General features: G+C 44.5%; 1 protein-coding gene across 1 annotated transcript in view; it reads right to left on the bottom strand.

Moving 5' to 3' along the window:
* Window positions 1–23,299, bottom strand: part of LOC120916886 (latent-transforming growth factor beta-binding protein 3-like) — a 2,124,401-nt gene that overhangs the window by 1,800,204 nt on the left and 300,898 nt on the right.

Raw genomic sequence — 23,299 nt, forward strand, 5'->3', positions numbered from 1 at the left:
CCCCCCCAATTATGCCTGAGCAGCTTCCTGCTGCACTTTGAGATACTGTAGTTCTCGATTGACCAATTGGTCAGTTCTTCAGTTCAATGTTGGCTGCGGCTCTGATGCCGAAACTTCAGCCTTGTTTTTCTATTTTCTTTTTCAACTCATTTTATTTTGTTCTCATGTCTTGTTTTTTTCCGTCCGCCGGAGCGCACCCGGAGGGCCGGCTGGCCATTCATTCAGATTCGTCTGGGGTCTCAACTATTGAACACTTACCGCGCTACCTACCACCTGAATTCTTCTGGGAATCTCCACAGAGTGCCACCAGCACCGACGAAACCCAAAGCCGTAAGATCCTCTCCACAACCGTGAGTAATATGATTACCTTCACTATATGCTTATGCAAACACTGGGACTGTTCTATTCACACATTCAGAGATTTTGCTCAACTTACATCCCTTCTCTCCCCAATGTGGAGTTTACATATCAATGATAATACCCAGATGTTATGGGAGTGACGTTTCTCTCCATTAATACTAAGGGACTGAACCACCCAGTAAAGCGTAAGGAAATGTGGGCCGAAGCCCTGCAACATGGAGGAGACATCCTGTGCGCCCAAGAAACGCATTTCTGCATCTCAGCACAACCCCTTTGCTCCCACAAAAATGTTCCACATGTTTTCACGGCAAACGCCGACGTAAAGAAGCGGGGAGTCCTCACGGCAATACGTGATTCAGTATCCTTTCAACTACATGAGAAAATCAGTGATAGCAATGGACGGTTCCTGATCATAGTTTGTGACATTAACTCAGTTACATATACGTTGGTCAACGTATACTCCCCTAACCGTCACCAACTACGCTTCTTTAACAGGCTTATGAAGAAAGTTGAGCGCATCAGGAAAGGCGCCTTGCTCATCTGTGGGGACTTTAACCTGGTCCCTGACCGATCTATGGACTCTACTTACACTCCCTCCAGGTTGGGCCCCTCGCTTCAGCAAACAATAAGACAACACAGTCTATTTGATGCTTGGAGGTGCCACCATGCTGATGAAAAGGACTTCACCTTTTTTTCGTCCCCGCATAGATCTTATTCGAGGATCGACTTATTTCTAGTTGACTTTGGCCTGTTAAATAGAACTACCAAAACGGCCATCAATGCTATCACATGGTCAGACCACGCGTCCATTTCTCTTTCAATATCTGACGCTTTCTCAGTGGGTGCATGTCCAGTATGGAGGGCTAATCCCTCACTCCTACAATTACCTGACTCGAAAGCCTCCTTGGAGGACCATCTGAAGGAATTCTTTGAGGTTAATGTGAACTCTGTTAGTGACTGTTCGGTTTTGTGGAATGCTCATAAAGCCTTCATGAGGGGAATATTTATTAAGATAGGAGCAGGGGTAAAGAGACGGAGGCAAAAACGCATCAAAGATTTGACCAGTGAAATTAAAGTTTTGGAGGACCAGAACAAAAAGGCCCCATCCCCTTTGGTCTCTAACAAACTTACGAAATTGCAATGTGACCTTAGACTGTGCCTTCTGGATGACTTTGAAAAGTCATCTAGACGACTTAAAGCCCAATTTTACGCTAATAGTAACAAGGCAGGCAAAATCTTAGCTCGTCGACTCCGCGGCTATAGATACAAATCTAAGATACCCTATATCATCCACCCCACATCTAAAATTAAACATTACCATCCTAGGGACATAGCGGATGCTTTTAGCAGCTACTATGCCTCCCTCTACAATCTCGACCGGGACCCCCACACCTATCAACCTAAACCAGCCCTGATAGATGATTTTCTGTCTAAACTGTCACTCCCCCGTCTAACATTTGACCAACTCCAGATGCTGAATTCCCCATTTACCACACAAGAAGTCTATAGAGCCATAGATTCTCTACCATCTAACAAATCCCCAGGTCCAGATGGGTTCGTAGGGGAATATTACAAAACATTTAAAATGATATTGTCTCCCTACCTGGTTGAAGTGTTCAATGGTGTGGTTGCCTCAGCCTCTTTCCCCTCAGAAATGTTAAAAGCATTGATTATCACTTTACCCAAGCCAGGGAAGGAACCAACGGAACCACAAAATTTTCGGCCCATTTCGCTTCTCAATATAGACCTAAAATTGTATGCTAAACTCATTGCACTGCGTTTGAATACAGTTCACCCGGACCTCGTGCATCCTGACCAGTCTGGCTTCACGTTGGGACGCCAGACTTCAGACGCCACTAGGCGCTTAATCAATATAATCCACTGCTTAAATAAAACGAGAACGCCTTCTCTGCTCCTCGCTTTGGATGCAGAGAAGGCGTTCGATAGGGTTCACGGGGGCTACTTGGCTAAGGTGCTGGGTGTTTTTGGCTTTACAGGATCAATTTTATCGGCCATTATGGCGTTGTATACCTGTCCGACGGCACAGGTGTTCACGTCTGGAGTTTTATCTTCACCATTCCAAATCACAAATGGCACACGCCAGGGCTGTCCGCTTTCACCACTGATCTTCAATTTAGTGATGGAACCCCTGGCGTGTTACATTCGCGAACACCCACAGATCTCTGGTTTTAAAACCCCCAGAGCCGCACATAAGATCAGCCTCTTTGCGGACGATGTAATATTGATATTGTCGGATGTGGAGAGATCCCTGGCTTCGGTACATCAAGTATTGCAAATGTTCGGTCAAATGTCTTACTACAAGGTCAATGAACACAAATCCTACATTTTGGGCTTAAACATAAGCGATGGCTTACAGGAAAAGCTAGCCAACTCCTTTCCATATGCTTGGGACAGAGTGGGGATAAAATATTTAGGCATCACCCTTACCCCAACAACTGCCACCTTGGTCAGAGCTAACTACACGCCCTTCTGGACAGGCTTAGGGGTAAATTACAGAGCTGGCAAAAACGGAACTGTCCTGGTCGGGTAGATTAGCGGCCTTTAAGATGGTAGTACTGCCGCAAATGATATATATGTTTAGAACGCTCCCTATCCCGGTGCCGAAATCTTTTTTAATGCCGCACAGTCACTTCTCAGCAAATATTTATGGCAAGGTCGGAAGGCCCGTTGTGCATTTCCAAGCTAGTCAAGTCTAGACGAGCGGGTGGAGTGGGTATGGTGGTGCTAAGGGACTACTACATAGCAACCCTTCTGGCCCAAATTAAAGCATGGTTCCAAATTCAGGGCACAGGAGATGGTCGGAGTTGGAGAGTTATCAGATACCAGGTCATGATCTATACACCTTCCTCTTAATGTCTCGTAGCGTCAACTTGCAACGGGATGAGTTTCCCCGACGATTTGGCGTCGCTTCAGGGGTGGGAGGTATTTACCTCTCTGAGTTTTCACCAACAAGTGTGTTCGAAGGTACCTATCCCGATCCAATGTCTGACCAGCGCAATTCCTAATGTGAATTTGGACGAATGGGTGGCCAAAGAGATAAGAGACGTAACGGACATAATGGTAGGCCCGGCATTGAAATCATTCCGTGCTCTTCAATTAGAATTTGGCCTATCGGCTAAAGATGTCTACTATTATTTGCAGTTTAGTCACCTTTTAAGAACTCATCCGATAAAGACCATCTCCTTGCCATGGCAGGTCACCTTGTTCTACACTAGCCCAACAGTCAAGACTAGGGGTATTTCTATGTTCTACAAGTTACTCAATGATAAAGAAGTCTTTACCAAAACTTCAGCAGTACTTGAGTGGGAGAGAGTGGGGTACAGCATATTCTGTAGAACAGTGGCAAAAGGCTTTTAACATAACATATACAGCTACAAAATGCGTGAACCTGTGGGAACTAACCAGAAAATCTTACTAAAATGGTACCTAACCCCCTCTAGAATAGCGAAGTTCGCCCCGCAGGCCCCAAACTGTTGTTGGAGGCTGTGTGGGAATTTAGGATCTCTGTTTCATATTCTCTGGGGTTGTCCATTGGTGGCAAAATATTGGAAGGATGTTTTTCAGGTTATACTCGATGTCCTGGGCCTGCCACTACCAATGGAGCCAGGTATGGCACTGCTTTCGTTGGGCATAGAAACTCTCCCCCCTGACAAAAGAATAATAGCTACCCACATCCTCCTCAGTGCGAGACTAGTACTCGCCCGCCACTGGAAACAAGCAAACCCCCCTCCCTTGCTGGAAGTGATCACAACCACACACACCATGCCACGTACGAACTACTATTCGCCTCCTCGCAAAATTCCCTACATAAAATACGCCCCTATGGCAATTATGGTTTGATTGGTATGAGCGGTTCAAATTTCCCTAAACTTCCCTGAACTTACATTTCGCACAAAATAGAATTTTGACTACTTAATCCTTCAATGAGTTGGCTACTGCCTCCATTGGTGTAGTGAAGGCTGGACGGAAGGTTGCGCCTGTTTGATTGTTTATTTTCCTTTTGTACTTTGGTACCTTATGTTTTCTTTTCTTTGTTATTTTATTTTCTATGATGTCTCGGCTCATTAGACCTTCTAAGAGTATCTGAACGCCTCATTTGAGATTACATTACTAAGTAATGAATGTATTTCTTGCTGTTGCATCAGCTATGGGCTTCGAGCCTTGTTATCTGTTACTTGAGAAAAAAAATTTTTTTTCAATAAAAACGTATTGAAAGTAAGAAAGTGAACGAGACCGATTGCACAGTCTGTTCTGAGTCTCCACCGAGCTTTAGTGCCCAGCGATGACAGCGGTACATGCTATTTATGATGTTATGATTGGTATGAGGATTGTTGACAAACTAGTGAAGACTCCGAGCAGACACTTGTCAATGAAATTTAATGAGATGTTTTTTTTTAGGGTAAAATTGGTTATCGTTTATATGGCATGGTTTCCTGCATGAACAAGGTGGGGGGTTTGAGCTTATGATACGATTGAACAATTCTAACCTATTGAGGATGGAATGTTTCATGTGACTGTTGAAGCTACAAGGAAGTTCTCACGGTCCAAGGGCGGTTTCTGGGAATTTACAAGTAAAGATTGATTGATACCTGGATCGGGGATACTGGGAATTGGAGTTCAGGCCCATATGGATAAGGTTTGGGTCCCTGCAAGGCAGAGCCAGAGCTGTAGCTAAGTGAAGGTTGGGAATCCTTTGAAAGGTCTGGGAATCTTTGGGGATTTAATTTTTATTTTACAGCGGATCGTGGTTGATGGAAATGGGAATATATATACTCATGTTGTTTTTATTTCTATTCTTTCTATGTCGTGATGAGGCGCTCCTCTTGCCTGATTTGACACGTGACCAGAGCCGGAGCAGATGACCACATCTTCCTTGATGAGACGCCCCGAAGCCGGACCCATTTACAAGACACAGAGGACCCCAGACCGATCTGCGATTACTACAGCTCACCATGTCGTGTCCTCCTTATAAGTCATGCTCCTGAAGAACAGAATCTACATGTCAAGCCGTGTTTTTTCTTTTTATGGACTGTAAAGACTGATTAGTTTCCAGGTGTAATAAAGAGATATAGTTTCGAGGGACAACTGGGAGCATATGACAAAAAGGAAGGACTGTTGTGGAAAATTTTATATATGTGGACATTTTATTCTAGGATGTGTGATTTATAGATTGTCATCTGTCTCCCTGTGTCTGACGTTTAATCGAGGAGCGCTCTAGTAGAGCGCACTTGGGTTAAATCAAGACCAGCAGTAAAACGGTCAGTATGAAAACCTTCTTATGGGATTGATACGTGTTCTCTGTGTGTGTGTGGGCATTTATTGGTTTGTAGATATCAAGTGCAATGCGCTGGACTGCTTGCTTTCCAACGACTATACACATTAGAGAAGCAAAGTCTGCATAACGAGAGGAACCCATTATATCTCTCTTGCGGACTTCGTTATCCTTTATGGATACATATCTGTGTGAGAGGACATTAATATCTGCCTTGTTGGTGTACTTGTACCGTATATTGACAACAGCAGTAGCAGTGTCCCCGCAGATTGTCTCAAGCCTATATGAACAATTAGAATGATCTTTATTCAGATATTGTTTTACTTTGAACAGTGTCTGAATGGGCTCCATGCTGGCTAAGATGGGGTGTGTGCACTTCCTTTGCCCTGCCTTTCTTTGAGTGCCCTCCCCTTTGTCATTTCCTGCCATGTGATTTTGTATTAAGGGAAGTGATTCGCTGTTGGGGCCATCACTTCCTGCTTTGTTATTCTTTTGTTTGCAATGAATAAAGGATTTGGAGTTGCCTGTGCTCGAGGCAGAAACTTGAGATTCCAGCTAGAAGCAGCATTGTCTTTCTGACTCTTCCTGGTGCCATGAAGTGACTTCACATTCCTTGTACAAAGAGCTTGATACAAACGTGCTTTTAAGCACGAAGGAATTGTTTGGTGCTTTATGCGCATTGAGACACTGGAAGTACACATTTTGGCGCGGTGTGGATTTGCGTACAAAGCCCGAGGGAATTCTTCCACGACAACTGGTACACACAAAGTAACTTTAGGTGCAAACTACAGAGAACAAGTGCAGTCCACACCAAGTAGCTTTATGTGCAAACTACAAAGCAAACGTGCAGTACGCACCAAGTAACTTTAGGTGCAAACTACAGAGCACAAGTGCAGTACTGGTACACACAAAGTAACTTTAGGTGCAAACTACAGAGCACAAGTGCAGTACACACCAAGTAGATTTAGGTGCAAACTATAGAGCACAAGTGCAGTACACACAAAGTAGCTTTATATGCAAACTACAGAGCACAAGTGCAGTACTGGTACACACCAAGTAACTTTAGGTGCAAACTACAGAGCACAAGTGCAGTAGATGCAAACTACAGAGCACAAGTACAGTACTGGTACAAACAAAGTAACTTTAGGTGAAAACTACCGAGCACAAGTGCAGTACACACCAAGTAGCTTTAGATGCAAACTACAGAGCACAAGTGCAGTACTGGTACACACAAAGTAACTTTAGGTGCAAACTACAGAGCACAAGTGCAGTACTGGTACACACAAAGTAACTTTAGGTGCAAACTACAGAGCACAAGTGCAGTACACACCAAGTAGCTTTAGGTGCAAACTACAGAGCATAAGTGCAGTACTGGTGCACACAAAGTAACTTTAGGTGCAAACTACAGAGCACAAGTGCAGTACTGGTACACACCAAATAACTTTAGGTGCAAACTACAGAGCACAAGTGCAGTACTGGTACACACAAAGTAACTTTAGGTGAAAACTACAGAGCACAAGTGCAGTAGGTGCAAACTACAGAGCACAAGTGCAGTACTGGTACACACAAAGTAACTGTAGGTGCAAACTACAGAGAACAAGTGCAGTACACACCAAGTAGCTTTATGTGCAAACTACAAAGCACACGTGCAGTACGCACCAAGTAACTTTAGGTGCAAACTACAGAGCACAAGTGCAGTACTGGTACACACAAAGTAACTTTAGGTGCAAACTACAGAGCACAAGTGCAGTACACACCAAGTAGCTTTATGTGCAAACTACAAAGCAAACGTGCAGTACGCACCAAGTAACTTTAGGTGCAAACTACAGAGCACAAGTGCAGTACTGGTACACACAAAGTAACTTTAGGTGCAAACTACAGAGCACAAGTGCAGTACACACCAAGTAGATTTAGGTGCAAACTATAGAGCACAAGTGCAGTACACACAAAGTAGCTTTATATGCAAACTACAGAGCACAAGTGCAGTACTGGTACACACCAAGTAACTTTAGGTGCAAACTACAGAGCACAAGTGCAGTAGATGCAAACTACAGAGCACAAGTACAGTACTGGTACAAACAAAGTAACTTTAGGTGAAAACTACCGAGCACAAGTGCAGTACACACCAAGTAGCTTTAGATGCAAACTACAGAGCACAAGTGCAGTACTGGTACACACAAAGTAACTTTAGGTGCAAACTACAGAGCACAAGTGCAGTACTGGTACACACAAAGTAACTTTAGGTGCAAACTACAGAGCACAAGTGCAGTACACACCAAGTAGCTTTAGGTGAAAACTACAGAGCATAAGTGCAGTACTGGTGCACACAAAGTAACTTTAGGTGCAAACTACAGAGCACAAGTGCAGTACTGGTACACACCAAATAACTTTAGGTGCAAACTACAGAGCACAAGTGCAGTACTGGTACACACAAAGTAACTTTAGGTGAAAACTACAGAGCACAAGTGCAGTAGGTGCAAACTACAGAGCACAAGTGCAGTACTGGTACACACAAAGTAACTGTAGGTGCAAACTACAGAGAACAAGTGCAGTACACACCAAGTAGCTTTATGTGCAAACTACAAAGCACACGTGCAGTACGCACCAAGTAACTTTAGGTGCAAACTACAGAGCACAAGTGCAGTACTGGTACACACAAAGTAACTTTAGGTGCAAACTACAGAGCACAAGTGCAGTACACACCAAGTAGATTTAGGTGCAAACTATAGAGCACAAGTGCAGTACACACAAAGTAGCTTTATATGCAAACTACAGAGCACAAGTGCAGTACTGGTACACACCAAGTAACTTTAGGTGCAAACTACAGAGCACAAGTGCAGTAGATGCAAACTACAGAGCACAAGTGCAGTACTGGTACAAACAAAGTAACTTTAGGTGAAAACTACCGAGCACAAGTGCAGTACACACCAAGTAGCTTTAGATGCAAACTACAGAGCACAAGTGCAGTACTGGTACACACAAAGTAACTTTAGGTGCAAACTACAGAGCACAAGTGCAGTACTGGTACACACAAAGTAACTTTAGGTGCAAACTACAGAGCACAAGTGCAGTACACACCAAGTAGCTTTAGGTGCAAACTACAGAGCATAAGTGCAGTACTGGTGCACACAAAGTAACTTTAGGTGCAAACTACAGAGCACAAGTGCCTGACACACCAAGTAGATTTAGGTGCAAACTACAGAGCACAAGTGCAGTACACACCAAGTAACTTTAGGTGCAAACTACAGAGCACAAGTGCAGTGCTGGTACACACAAAGTAACTTTAGGTGCAAACTATAGAGCACAAGTGCAGTACACACCAGGTAGATTTAGGTGCAAACTACAGAGCACAAGTGCAGTACACACCAAGTAATTTTAGGTGCAAACTACAGAGCACAAGTGCAGTACACACCAAGTAACTTTAGGTGCAAACTACAGAGCACAAGTGCAGTACACACAAAGTAGCTTTATATGCAAACTACAGAGCACAAGTGCAGTACTGGTACATACCAAGTAACTTTAGGTGCAAACTACAGTGCACATGTGCAGTACACAACTAGTAGCTTCATGTGCAAACTACAGAGCACACGGGCAGTACACACCAAGTAGCTTTATATGCAAACTACAGAGCACAAGTGCAGTACTGGTACACACAAAGTAACTTTAGGTGCAAAATACAGAGCACAAGTGCCTGACACACCAAGTGGATTTAGGTGCAAACTACAGAGCACAAGTGCAGTACACACAAAGTAATTTTAGGTGCAAACTACAGAGCACAAGTGCAGTACTGGTATACACAGAGTAACTTCCTGCCTTCCTCTGGATCAACTGTGGGTATGGAGTTGGGTGTATGGGATTGTATTGTGTTTTTTATTTTGTTTGTTTATTTTTTTGAGGTTGAACTGGATGGACTTGTGTCTTTTTTCAACCTGACTAACTATGTAACTATGTAACTATGTAACTTTAGGTGCAAACTACAGAGCACAAGTGCAGTACTGGTACACACAAAGTAATTTTAGGTGCAAACTACAGAGCACAAGTGCAGTACTGGTACACACAAAGTAACTTTAGGTGAAAACTACAGAGAACAAGTGCAGTACACACCAAGTAGCTTTATGTGCAAACTACAAAGCACACGTGCAGTACGCACCAAGTAACTTTAGGTGCAAACTACAGAGCACAAGTGCAGTACTGGTACACACAAAGTAACTTTAGGTGCAGACTACAGAGCACAAGTGCAGTACACACCAAGTAGATTTAGGTGCAAACTACAGAGCACAAGTGCAGTACACACAAAGTAGCTTGATATGCAAACTACAGAGCACAAGTGCAGTACACACAAAGTAGCTTTATATGCAAACTACAGAGCACAAGTGCAGTACTGGTACACACCAAGTAACTTTAGGTGCAAACTACAGAGCACAAGTGCAGTAGATGCAAACTACAGAGCACAAGTGCAGTACTGGTACACACAAAGTAACTTTAGGTGCAAACTACCGAGCACAAGTGCAGTACACACCAAGTAGCTTTAGGTGCAAACTACAGAGCACAAGTGCAGTACTGGTACACACAAAGTAACTTTAGGTGCAAACTACAGAGCACAAGTGCAGTACTGGTACACACAAAGTAACTTTAGATGCAAACTACAGAGCACAAGTGCAGTACACACCAAGTAGCTTTAGGTGCAAACTACAGAGCACAAGTGCAGTACTGGTACACACAAATTAACTTTAGGTGCAAACTACAGAGCACAAGTGCAGTACACACCAATAAGCTTTAGGTGCAAACTACAGAGCACACGGGCAATACACCACGTGAGAATACTGCAGCTAGCACAATCAACTGATAGACAGTAAATTTGGATAGGAATAATTGATCTAGCTAAACTATACAGTGTATAAATATATGTACAACACCTGGGATGTATATACAGTGGGGATTGAAAGTTTTGGCACCACAGGTAAAAATTTGTATTAATGTGCACAACGAAGCCAAGGAAAGTCGGAAAAATCTCCAAAAGGCATCAAATTACAGATTAGACATTCTTATAATATGTCAAAAAAGTTAGATTTTATTTCCATCATTTACAGAAAACAAAAAAATTGTGTGTGCAAAAGTTTGGGCACCCTGCAGAGTTAATATCTTGTACTGCCCCCTTTGGCCCCCTTTGGCAAGTATCACAGCTTGTAAATGATTTTTGTAGCCAGCCAAGAGTCTTTCAATTCTTGTTTGAGGTATCTTTGCCCATTCTTCCTTACAAAAGTCTTCCAGTTCTTTGAAATTTCTGGGCTGTCTGTCACGCACTGCTCTTTTAAGGTCTATCCATAGATTTTCAATTATGTTGAGGTCAGGAGATTGTGAAGGCCATGGAAAAACCTTCAGTTTATGCCTCTTGATGTAATCCCCCGTGGATTTTGAGGTGTGTTTAGGATCATTATCCGTTTGTAGAAGCCATCCTCTCTTTATCTTCAGCTTTTTCACAGATGGCATCAAGTTACCATCCAAAATTTGCTGAAATTTTATTGAATCAATTTTTCCTTCTACTCTTGAAATGTTCCCTGTGCCACTGGCTGCAATACAACCCCAAAGCATGACTGATCCACCCCCATGCTTAACAGTTGGACAGAGGTTATTTTCATTAAATTCGGTGCCCTTTCTTCTCCAAACATACCTTTGCTCATTCCGGCCAAACAGTTCTATTTTAACCTCATCGGTCCACAGAACTTGTTTCCAAAATGCATCAGGCTTGTCTATATGTTCATTTGCAAAGTTCAAAAGCTGATTTTCGTGGTGAGGACATAGAAGCGGTTTTCTTCTGATGACTCTTCCATGAAGACCATATTTGTACAAGTATCTCTTTATAGTGGAATAGTGTACCACAACTCCAGTGTCTGCCAGATTTTTCTGGAGGGATTGTGCAGTCAAACGTGGGTTTTGAATTGCTTTTCTTACAATCCTGCGAGCTGTTCTGTCTGATAGTTTTCTTGGTCTTCCAGATCTTGCTTTAACTTCCACTGTTCCTGATGACTGCCATTTCTTAATTACATTCCGAACAGAGGATATTGACATCTGAAAACGCTTTGCTATCTTCTTATAGCCTTCTCCAGCTTTGTGAGTGTCAACTATTTTCAGTTTCAGTTTTCTAGACAACTGCTTAGAAGAATCCATGGTGCTGATTGTTGGGGCAAGGTCAGATGAGTCTGGGCATTTAAAACCTTTGAGATTGACATCACCTGGTCTTCCCAGACAATGATTGAGAACAATCCATGACACTGGCAGGTCTCAGCTTTGCAAAGGGGGCAGTGCATGCTATAAATTCTGCAGGGTGCCCAAACTTTTGCAGACGCCCTTTTTTTGTTTTCTGTAATCTTGAAAGTGTAAATGATGGAAATAAAATCTAACTTTTTTTGACATATTATAAGAATGTCTAATCTGTAATTTGATGCCTTTTGGAGATCTTTCCATCTTTCCTTGGCTTCGTTATGCACATTAATACAAATTTTTACCTGGGGTGCCCAAACTTTCGATCCCCACTGTATATCCTCTACACACTGTAACTTTAACTAAACTGACTAGCCTGCCTGCTCTATCCATCTAGAAAAAAAAGACACTGTCTCTCTCTCTCTAGGACTGATCTATTCACTAACACAGCCGCAACACACTACACAAGGCCGCCCTGCAGGCAGCCTTTTATAGTGTGGGGCATGTACTAAAGTCCTGAGCCATAATTGGCCAAAGCCACCCTGGCTTTGGCCAATTATGGCTCTCCATTTTTTGCGCGCTGTGATTGGCCAAGCATGCGGGTCATAGTGCATGCTTGGCCAATCATCAGCGCGCAATGCCGCAGTGAATTATGGGCCATGACGCGCCACTCGAATTTGGCGCGAACGGCCCATAACGTTCGTATTTCTTCGAACATACCATGTTCGAGTCGAACACATGTTCGAATCGAAAGCGAAGCTCATCCCTACTGATAACATTAAAAGAACCTCAAAAAAAGGATCAACAGTTATATTCTATGGGAGCATGGGTGTCAGGAACAGAACCTTTAGGTAAATTTTTCCTCTAAAACCAAACAGGAAAAGGTAGACACAGAAGGGAAAGAAGAAGGCCATACTAAAACAGAAGTTCTGAGTAACACTGTAAGATTTACTAACCTAACAGTAGAAGATGTCATAGCTTGGAGATGGAGTTACCAAGAAAAAAATGAGTGGTTAGAATGGTTGAGGTACACGGTTAAAACTCTAAAAAAGGAAAACTGTTTAGTTTGTGCTGAAGCTAGACCACATTTAGCAACGGTTCTTTTTCCTCTAGATTACAATACAGATCTAGAAGGTTTAAAATTCATGCTGTGGTTGTATAATAAGAGCTATAAATCAGAAACAAATTCTACCTGTCACACATTGTGTGGGGATAAGAAACTGCGAGCTAGGATCCCGGCCAATGCCCGAGGGGATTGTGGATGGTCCAGCTGGTTATGCCCCTGAGAATCCTGTCAGAACACCCGTGGACTAAGAGTCACCAACGGTATCAAAGGGACACCTCTCCCAAAGGGTCATTTGACTCCCAGATCTACATAGATGAGATCCTCGAGGGGTGCCAAATGAGTTTAAGGCCAGGAATCGGGTAACGGCTGGGTTTGAGTCTCTTCTCTGGTGGGTGACTATAAATAAAAATGTTGACTGGATTAACTATATATACTACAACCAACAACGATTTGTAAACTATACCCGGGATGCTGTAAAGGGCCTAGCAGAACAACTGGGCCCCACCTCTCTAATCGCATGGCAGAACCGAATGGCCTTAGATATGATCCTGGCTGAAAGATGAGGGGTATGCAAAATGTTTGGTAGCAAGTGTTGTACCTTTATCCCTAACAATACAGCTCCTGCAGGGACTGTGACCAGAGCCCTAGAAGAACTAACTGCTCTATCGAATGAATTAGCAGAGAATTCAGGTATTAATGATCCATTCACAAACTGGCTTGAAGGATGGTTTGGTAAATGGACTGGACTTATCACATCATGTTTGATCTTAATTGCTGTGGCTTTGGCCGTTCTGGTACTTGCGGATGCTGCTGCATTCCATTTGTTCGAGGACTTTCACAAAAAGTGATCGAAACTGCAATCTCAAGAACAATGTATCAAGCCCTTCCTACCTCTGAGAAGACCTGTGAGGACATTGAAGCTCAACTTAATGACATATAGTTCAAAAGTGCATAAAACACAGGGACTATCATCGAAATGTGTTGAGATAAAATAGCCACACAAGAAAAGGGAATGTTGGAAAAGTTTTTTATGTGACTATTTATAGGAATTTAAAATGGATTACGATTTCTGAAATGGCTTCTAAAGACACGTTGCTTCTAACTTGTATTTTTCTATTGTTTCAAGTTACTTCCTAAAATCATAAGCTTTGTAAAAAGACACTGAGATTGGCAATAAAGCTGTTTTGCGTCATGAGCCACCAGTGAACTTTTAGCCAATAGTATTCTTCCTGTTGACTCTATAAAAAGGTCACACATCTCGTGTCTGTATGTTAGCGTTGTATCCACCATCTCACAGACATCAAGTCTATGGTTCCTCAATTCCTTCCAGGATGTATATAATATGTAAACGGTTGGAGGCTATACCTCCGCTAATGTTTCTCCAATATTAATTTCTATAATTTCTATTATTTCATACAAATTCCTGCTGGTCTTGAAGGACTATCACAATGCTGTTAAGTTTGTTGCTGTACAGTTCTTAGAGAACTGAGGGCCAGATTCACAGAACAGATACGTCGGTGTATCTCCTGATACACAGTCGTATCTCTTGTTCTATCTATGCGGCTGATTCATAGAATCAGTTCCGCATAGATAGCCCTAAGATCCGACAGGTGTAATTGACTTACACCGTCGGATCTTAGGATGCAGTACCTCGGCCGCCGCTGGGTGGAGTTCGCGTCGTATTCCAGCATCGGGTATGCAAATTAGCAGTTACGGCGATCCACAAAGGTTTTTCCCGTCGTTACGTCGGCGCAAGTCTTAGTTTCCCGTCGCAAAGTTAGGGGTACTTTAACATGGTGTAAAATTACTCCACCATGTTAAAGTATGCCCGTCGTTCCCGCGTCGCTTTTGAATTCTTTTTTTCGGCGTAAGTACGTTACGCACGTCGCGATTCACAAACACGTCGCGCCGCCGTAATTTCGCGCAAAGCACGTTGGGAAAATTGCAAACGGAGCATGCGCAGTACGTCCTTACTTCTAGAACACTTGAAGTTTGACTGATCACAGAAGAAGTATTATCCTAACAACCTCTCTGAAAATTAGATCCTGTCTTTGACTTAGAAACTCTCCTCCTCCCTCCCCGTAGTCTTCTGGGATGTGTAAAGGGTTCCAAAAGACTGTGGGACCATCCACAAATCGCAGTACAGCTCGCACATGTGCAGTGTGCAGCCAGCTGTGGAGCTGAAAGCCACACAACTGGCTGCCCACAGTTAGGATACGGACTCCGGGAACCCAAAGGCTAGTGAAGAACTAGCCTGGGTGCGGGAGGTACTAGATCCCTGGACAGGTAAGTGTCCCTTTATTAAAAGTCAGCAGGTAGAGGATATGTAGCTGCTGACTTAGGATTTTTTTTCCAGAGTGAACCTCCTGTTTAAATTGTTAGTAAATTAAATTTCTCTGCCAGCTTGGTTTTCTCTTTTTATGGGTACCCCGCAAAATATATATCATACCCTTAAAGGTTTGGTATACATTTCACAGGACTTTTGGATGGTCACACACTGTTTTATTACAAAAAAAAAGGAGCCGAAAGGGAAATGTAAATAAGTTACACATGAATGTTTTCCTTTTTAACCCCGCTAGTACTCTCTAGAACCGGGTGGACATCATATGACTTCCCCCCCAGAATGCGCCTTTTGCGTACCCCTTTTGAAAGCGATCGGTCACCCGCTGTGTCCACCATGCAGAGAAAGGAATATATGGACAGGTGCACTCCAAAGTCTTAAAAAGACATGCCCTTTATTGGGTAAAAAAAGAAAATGCACTACAAGAACCAGCATACAGTGGGAAAAACAGCTGTGTCCACCAGATGCAGCAGCTGTGTCCACCGCTGGCAATACCATGTGATCACTGTGACCAATCACAGCAGATCTTATGACAATTGTACAAAATGGATGGCTTTCATTCATGCCATTCATTGTGTACTATTATTTTGATCTTGGTGACTGGTTACAGTGATCACATGATCACTGGGCCAATCACAGCCCACCTGTACCATATGATTAGCTGTGGCCAATCACAGCTAATCAAAATAGTAAACACTAAGGGGCATATCCACAAAAAGCCGGCGCAACTTAAAAAATCCCATTTAAGTTACACTGCCTTAAAATTTCTACCTAAGTGCCCGATCCACAAATCACTTACCTAGAAATTTCAGGCTGTGTAACTTAAATCCGGCCGGCGTAAGGCGTTCCTCTTCATCAGGGGGCGATTCCCATTTAAATGAGGTGCGCTCCCGCGCCGGCCGTACTGCGCATGCGTGAAGTTACGTTACGCCGAGTTTTGTGGATCGCGCCGGGTAAAAAAAAGTTGCGTCGGAAAAAAAAAAAAAAAAAAATTGACAGCATCGCTCGGCATGCATTCCTGAGGGAGAACTCCATGCCAATTTTCAAAGAAAAAACCGGCATGGGTTCCCCCCCCAGGAGCATACCAGGCCCTTAGGTCTGGTATGGGTTGTAAGGAGACCCCCCTACGCCGAAAAAATCGACGTAGGGGGTCCCCCTACAATCCATACCAGACCCGTATCCAAAGCACGCTACCCCGGCCGGCCAGGAATGGGAGTGGGGACAAGCGAGCGCCCCCCCCCTCCTGAGCCGTACCAGGCCGCATGCCCTCAACATGGGGGGGTTGGGTGCTCTGGGGCAGGGGGGCACAATGCGGGCCCCCCCACCCCAGAGCACCCTGTCCCCATGTTGATGAGGACAGGACCTCTTCCCGACAACCCTGGCCGTTGGTTGTCGGGGTCTGCGGGCGGGGGCTTATCGGAATCTGGGAGTCCCCTCAAATAAGGGGGGCCCCCAGATACCGGCCCCCCACCCTAAGTGAATGGATATGGGGTACATCGTACCCCTACCCATTCACCTGGAGGCAAAGTGATAGTTATTAAACACACGACACAAGGGTTTTTAAAATCATTTATTAGTCTGCTCCGGAGGCCCCCCTGTCTTCTTTAGCTCTAATACCAGGGGGGGCTTCTTCTTCCGCTCTCCGGGGGGGTCTTCTCCGTTCTCCGGGGGGGGCTTCTTCTTCCGCTCTCCGGGGGGGTCTTCTCCGCTCTCCGGGGGTCTTCTTCTATCTTCGCCGCTCTCCGCTGTTGACTCGGCGCACCCCGGTTCTTCTCCAGCTGTCCGGTGCCTTCTCCTTCAGTGCTGGCTGCCTGCTATCTTTGTGTGTTAGATCAATTACTAGCAGGCAGCCAGCACGGTCTTCTGTGACGTCATCTTCTTCTCTTCTCTTCTTCTCCCTTCTTCCGATGTTGACCCGACGCCTCTTCTCGCTGCAATGATGGAAGCGCACCATGGTGGGTACCTACCGGAGCATGATGGGACGGTGGGGCCTATATAAATCGGATGCAAGGCGCGCTTCCATCATTGCAGCGAGAAGAGGCGTCGGGTCAACATCGAAGAAGGGAGAAGAGAAGAGAAGAAGATGACGTCAGCAGAAGACTCGTGCTGGCTGCCTGCTAGTAATTGAGGCTAACACACGAAGATAGCAGGCGCCAGCGCTGAGAGGAGAAGGCACCGGACAGCTGGAGAAGGAACCCGGGGGTGCGCCGAGTCAACAGCGGAGAGCGGCGAAGATAGAAGAAGACCCCCGGAGAGCGTAGAAGACCCCCCCGGAGAGCGGAAAGAAGAAGCCCCCCCTGGGTATTAGAGCTAAAGAAGACAGGGGGGGGCCTCCGGAGCAGACTATAAATGATTTTAAAAACCCAGTGTTGTCGTGTGTTTAATAACTGATCACTTTGCCTTACAGGTGAATGGGTAGGGGTACGATGTACCCCATATCGCATTCAGCTTAGGGTGGGGGGCCGGTATCTGGGGGCCCCCTTATTTAGGGGACTCCCAGGAGTCCGATAAGCCCCGCGTCCGCAGGACCCCGACAACCAACGGCCAGGGTTGTCGGGGAAGAGGTCTGTCCTCAACAACATGGGGACAGGGTGCTGCTGGGGTGGGGGGGCCCGCAGTGTGCCCCCCTGCCCCAGAGCACCCAACCCCCCCATGTTGAGGGCATGCGGCCTGGGTACGGCTCAGGAGGGGGGGGGGCGGCTAGCTCGTCGCCCACGTCCCATTCCTGGCCGGTCCGGGGGTAGCGTGCTTTGGATATGGGTCTGGTATGGATTGTCGGGGGGACCCCGCCTACGTTGATTTTTCGGCGTAGGGGGGGTCTCCTTACAACCCATACCAGACCTAAGGGCCTGGTATGGCTCCTGGGGGGGGGAGACCCATGCCGGTTTTGATTTTACAAATTGCCGTGGAGTTCTCCCTCAGGAATGCAGTACCAAATGCCGACGCTAGAATTGGCGGGAATCCAAGTCGGATGCCCCGTCACCTCTATGACGCGCTCGCTTGAATGTGCTTTTACAAGGTGTTACTAACTTTACACTTTGTAAAAGCAGCCCTAATTTTACACTTGCAAACTAAAACTTACGGCGAAAAAACGAAGCTGAAAAGCTTTGTGGATCGCCGTAAGTGCTAATTTGACGAATTCGACTCGAAATGCCCCCAGCGGCGGATGCGGTACTGCATCCTAAGATCTGACAATTTAAGTCCCTTACACATGTCGGATCTTCTGCCTAACTTTGGAAAACTGATTCTGTGGATCAGTTCCAAAGTTAGAACCAGGGATACGACGGCGTACGCCGGCGTATCCCTTTTGAGGATCTGGCCCCATATGAATAGTTTTTTTTTCCAGAAAAAATGGTTGCTTATAATAGTGAAATTCACTGTTATAAGCAATCATAGTGTGTAAAAAAAATCTTAATCACCTCCCCAGAGTAGTACAGTGTTACTATGGTACTATGTATTTTTCTGGTCACAGTTTAAAAAGAAAATCATAAGAAAATAAAAAAGGAATAAATAACAAAGGTAATAAAAAAAAAATGTTTTTATACTGTCACCAGTCAGTGTCCCTGATCACTGCCACACCAGTTATGATGATGCTGTAGTGCACTGGTGACAGTATGTAATAACATCTCCTTTTTTTTCATTTCCAAATTTTCTAAAAAATTATGGCTTCATAAACTCATCATGCCTCTTACTAATTACCTTGGTCTGTCTACTTTCCAAAAAGGGGTAATTTGGGGGATATTTGTAAGGGGCTCCTATGTCAGCTTTATCTGCAGTTGCGAGTGTCATCCCTCTGCCGCCTCACACACTGCGGCTTGCACTGCTACTATAGGACTCAGCTTAAACTGCACTCTGACAGTGACTCCTAGCAGCCATTTCCATCTTTGGATCTTGCCCCATTCATTGGGCTGGAAGTCAACTCAGCCAGCATAGGCTGTGGAGAGTTCCCTAGGTGTTTTGTCCTGCATTGTCACACCTGCAGTGTCTCGAGGAGGAAAATCATCCAAGCTGTCAGTTCAGACATTCTGCTGGGGGATGAGATTAACACAGCAGCTACAAAGTAACCATTTGGGATGTCATGCCTGATACTCCATCTGAGTGCAACTTTTTACATTGTTTTTAGTTGTTTTGGTAATAAAGGTAACTGCACTATGAGCCTTTGCGCTCGCTCTCTTTTGTTCAATATACAGATTCTCGACTGATTGCTGGTTAGTAAACAAAGGGTTGATGGTGGCTGATGTCACTATCCAAATATCTCCATGGTCTTTTTTTTGGGCTAGTTATGACAGCCACTATCACTTGTCCTTTGTTTACACTCAGCCGGGAATGCACATCTGGCATCTGAATGGCTGAGCAGGGATGCATCACTGGTTGCTAAAAAGTCAGCAGCTATTGGTTTACTAACAACCAAATTGAGTGGCAAACTGTCATATTTAGCATCAGTAATATCGCTGTTAAATGTACCATTTCTGGGGGGCGTGGTCTAGACAGGCATGTGAGCTGTCGCACTACACAGAGATCAGGCCTTTCTTAAAGCACTTTACTAAGCTGGCCAGAACCACCTCTGCAGGGAGTCTATTTCACATTTTCACAGCTCTTACTGTGAAGAAACCTTTCCGTATTTGGAGGTGAAATCTCTTTTCCTCTTGCCCCCTTGTCCTCAGTGTTGACCGTAAAGTGAATAACTGAAAACCAAGTTCACTATATGGACCCCTTATATATTTGTACATGTTGATTATATCTCCCCTTAGAGTGAATAAATTCACTTCCTCTAATCTTTCCCCATAGCTGAGCTCCTCCATGCCTCTTATCAGTTTGGTTGCCCTTCTCTGCACTTTCTCCAGTTCCCCAATATCCTTATTGAGAACTGGAGCCCAAAACTGAACTGCATATTCCAGATGAGGTCTTACTAATGATTTGTACAGGGCGCGAGAGGGCGTCTGTTACAGTACCCCCCTTTTAAGAGATACCCTCCTGGGGATCTCAATAAGTGAAGGCTTATCAAGATAAGGGGTTTCACGAGTAAGACATTTTTTTATATACTTTCTGTAAAAATTTGCGAACCCCCAAAAAAAGTACCTATCGCTATAACGGTCAGGGGAATGCAATCACAGCAAGCTTTATCGCACACTACAGCCAGGTAGCTGGAGGTGATGACATCTTTTAATTAACATCTTTGAATTAACCTGTTGAGTTCAGAATCAAAAACCAGTAATTAGTTCTTTGCAGACATTCTTGAATATATTGTGGATTATCATTACTGTCCCATCTCATGTAATTCAAGATATAATTTCTCAGTCATCTATGCCCTAAGTGGACATAGGATGACCCTAGACACAAGAGTCATTGGTGAAGCTGAAACAGGAGTACCCCACATCTTTCAAGAGCCTCTGGGTTTTACGTGGCCATTCGTTACAATCGCCTTTTGTAAAAATAACAAAGGCAAGGATAGGAATAGAGATCTATTCAAAGACAACATTTCTGAAACTTGGCGTAGAGGGAATGAGCTCTGAGTCTTGCAAGTAGCCATCCGACATGTTACCAATGTTGCAATTGTTCAACTGAGCAATAAAGTATGTCATCTAGACACACCACTACGCACATGTCCAGAAAGTCTCTTAAGACATCATTCAGAAGGCTTTGCAGGGTTGTTGCCACTTTACATGGTCCCAATGTCCATTTTTTCATCAAAAGGGGACAGACTCAAGTTTTGAGGTGTAGGGACAGGTGCTGTGGAACTTGATGAACATTCAGCTCGTCTCTCTCATAACCTACGCTCTATTGGGATAGCTCATTGTATGGTATCATCAAGAGATTGGGGAGATCTGCTCTAGCCAACTCATACTTGAGTGGTTCAGAAAGGCCGAGACGAAAATGGTTACGGAGGGGTAACATCGTTCCACTCAGTCTCAATGGCCCACCTCTGAAAATCGCTATGAAGTCCTCAACAGGTCCTGTAGCTTTGATTAGATTCCTAATAGCATTTTCCGCAGTGAGTTGCTTGTTGAAGTCATCATAAAGCAAGGACATAGTTGCCAAAAATTGTGGATATGAATTTAGGATTGGATCCTCTTTTTCTAGGTTGGTATTTGCCCAAGCACGTAATTCTCCACGTAAATAGGATATGAGGGTAAGCACCTTAATCCTGTCATTGGGGAAGGTGCGATGGCATAATTCAAACATTAATTTACATGCATTAATAAATTCTCTATAGGTCTTTCGATCACCAGTAAAGGGTGCAGGTGGATTGAGCTTAGGTTCAGGGGGAATACGAGGCACATTTGGATTTTACGCAACTAAATCTTGCAGTGTTTGGTTCTCCAACTGCAGTGTATGTACAGTTTAAGCAAGTGTGTCTACCTTTTGAGTAAGGGCGACCACATGATTGGCAAGTTCCGCTGGGTTCATTTTAAGGTTCTATTATTCTGTAACAGCTCTGGTGAATGGGAGTGAACCACAACTGTGGTTAGGGAAATAATTCAATACACCTCCCTATGTTATGTGATATTTCAGTACTAGGCCCCAGGCGTCACTCCAATCAGTGAACAGGAGTTTGGGGGGTCACTACATCATCTCTCTCACATATAGGAATGCATTGAGCTACTACAACATGCGTCCAACCGCTAGCATAGAAGATTACAATAAAGATCAACGAGCACAACTGTATTAAAGGTTCCAATGCACTTCTCTTATGTAAGTGATTATCAGTACGGGACCCCAGGCGTCACTCCAATCAGAGAACAGGAGTTTGGGGGTTCTCTACATCATATAATTTTTACATAAAGGAATGCATTGGGCTACTAAAGGAGCAGGTATGAAATACCTTCGGGCTTTAGCATGAAAAAGTTAGAGCGAACATGTTCAGCATTTTAAGGACAAGGCGCATATACATTTAGGAACGTATGTCAGGCACGTAGCAATTAAGAATACTGTATGCAATTAATATTTGCGTAGGAGAGTATTTCCCTTTAGGAAATTCTACAGCGGACAGCTAAAGACACAGTAAGTAATCCCAGGCAGCAAGTTAGTATTCAATAATCCAGATTTAAATACAGTACTTGATAAGGGCAATATAGAAAGCAGGTAATTTAAGCAGTATGAATGACATAAAGTTGCTACTTATGCGTTTTGCAGGGATGAGAGTATGCAGAGCATTGCAGCAGCAATGGGATTCCGTCATGGAGTGTCTACTGGTGCAGGATATCTTAGGGTGTCCCCAGCCACAGCAATAAGATGGGCAGCGTGGAAGGAGGCAGTAGATCACCAAGAGGTAGCATGGATCCATGTTGCGCTGGTACTCAGTTGAGCAGATTTTCCAGTAGCTTGCCCAGTACTTCAGAGTGTTTAAAAGTAGCCCAGCCGGCTACGGCCGACAATGATAGAACGATGTGCAGTCTGCACACCGCTCTCTTTATAGGTGAGAGGCAAATGCAGGAAGAAACATTTGTGATTCACAGCGCACTTCCATGTTCCAAGCTGGAACCACGCGGCGTCGGGCAATGACATCACGCGCTCGCTGTATGCGTCCCAGCGTGGAATGCAATACGGCACGAGAGGGCACCTGTTACACACACGCTGTGTGAAATAATGGACAGGGCACTTGAGGCAGAACAGAGGGAGGAAGAGGAGGACTTCCTTACCTCTCAAGGCCCCCTTTATCCAGACAATGTTCCTGCTGGCCCATCGATCACACAAGAAGAGGATGAGGAGGAGGATTGTGTCAGCATGGAGGTGGAGCCTAGCATTCAGCATCAGCAGCAGTCTTCAAGGGATCATTTACAGTCCCAAGAAACCCATGGACTTGTACGTGGCTGGGAGGAGGTGGCTGTGGATCATGTTGTCCTTAGTGACCCAGAGGTCCGAATGCCTCAGCAAACCTACGCTGCATGGCCTCCCTGATCCTGCAAAGCCTGCGAAAGGATCCTTGTTTTTGTGGTATCAAGGAGAGGGATCATTACTGGCTGGCAACACTCCTTGATCTACGTTACAAGGGTAGGGTGGCGGACCTTATCCAGTCGTCGCAGAGGGAGCAGAGGAT

This window comes from Rana temporaria, chromosome 11 (assembly GCF_905171775.1).
Source record: "Rana temporaria chromosome 11, aRanTem1.1, whole genome shotgun sequence".
NCBI classification, from domain to species: Eukaryota; Metazoa; Chordata; class Amphibia; order Anura; family Ranidae; genus Rana; species Rana temporaria.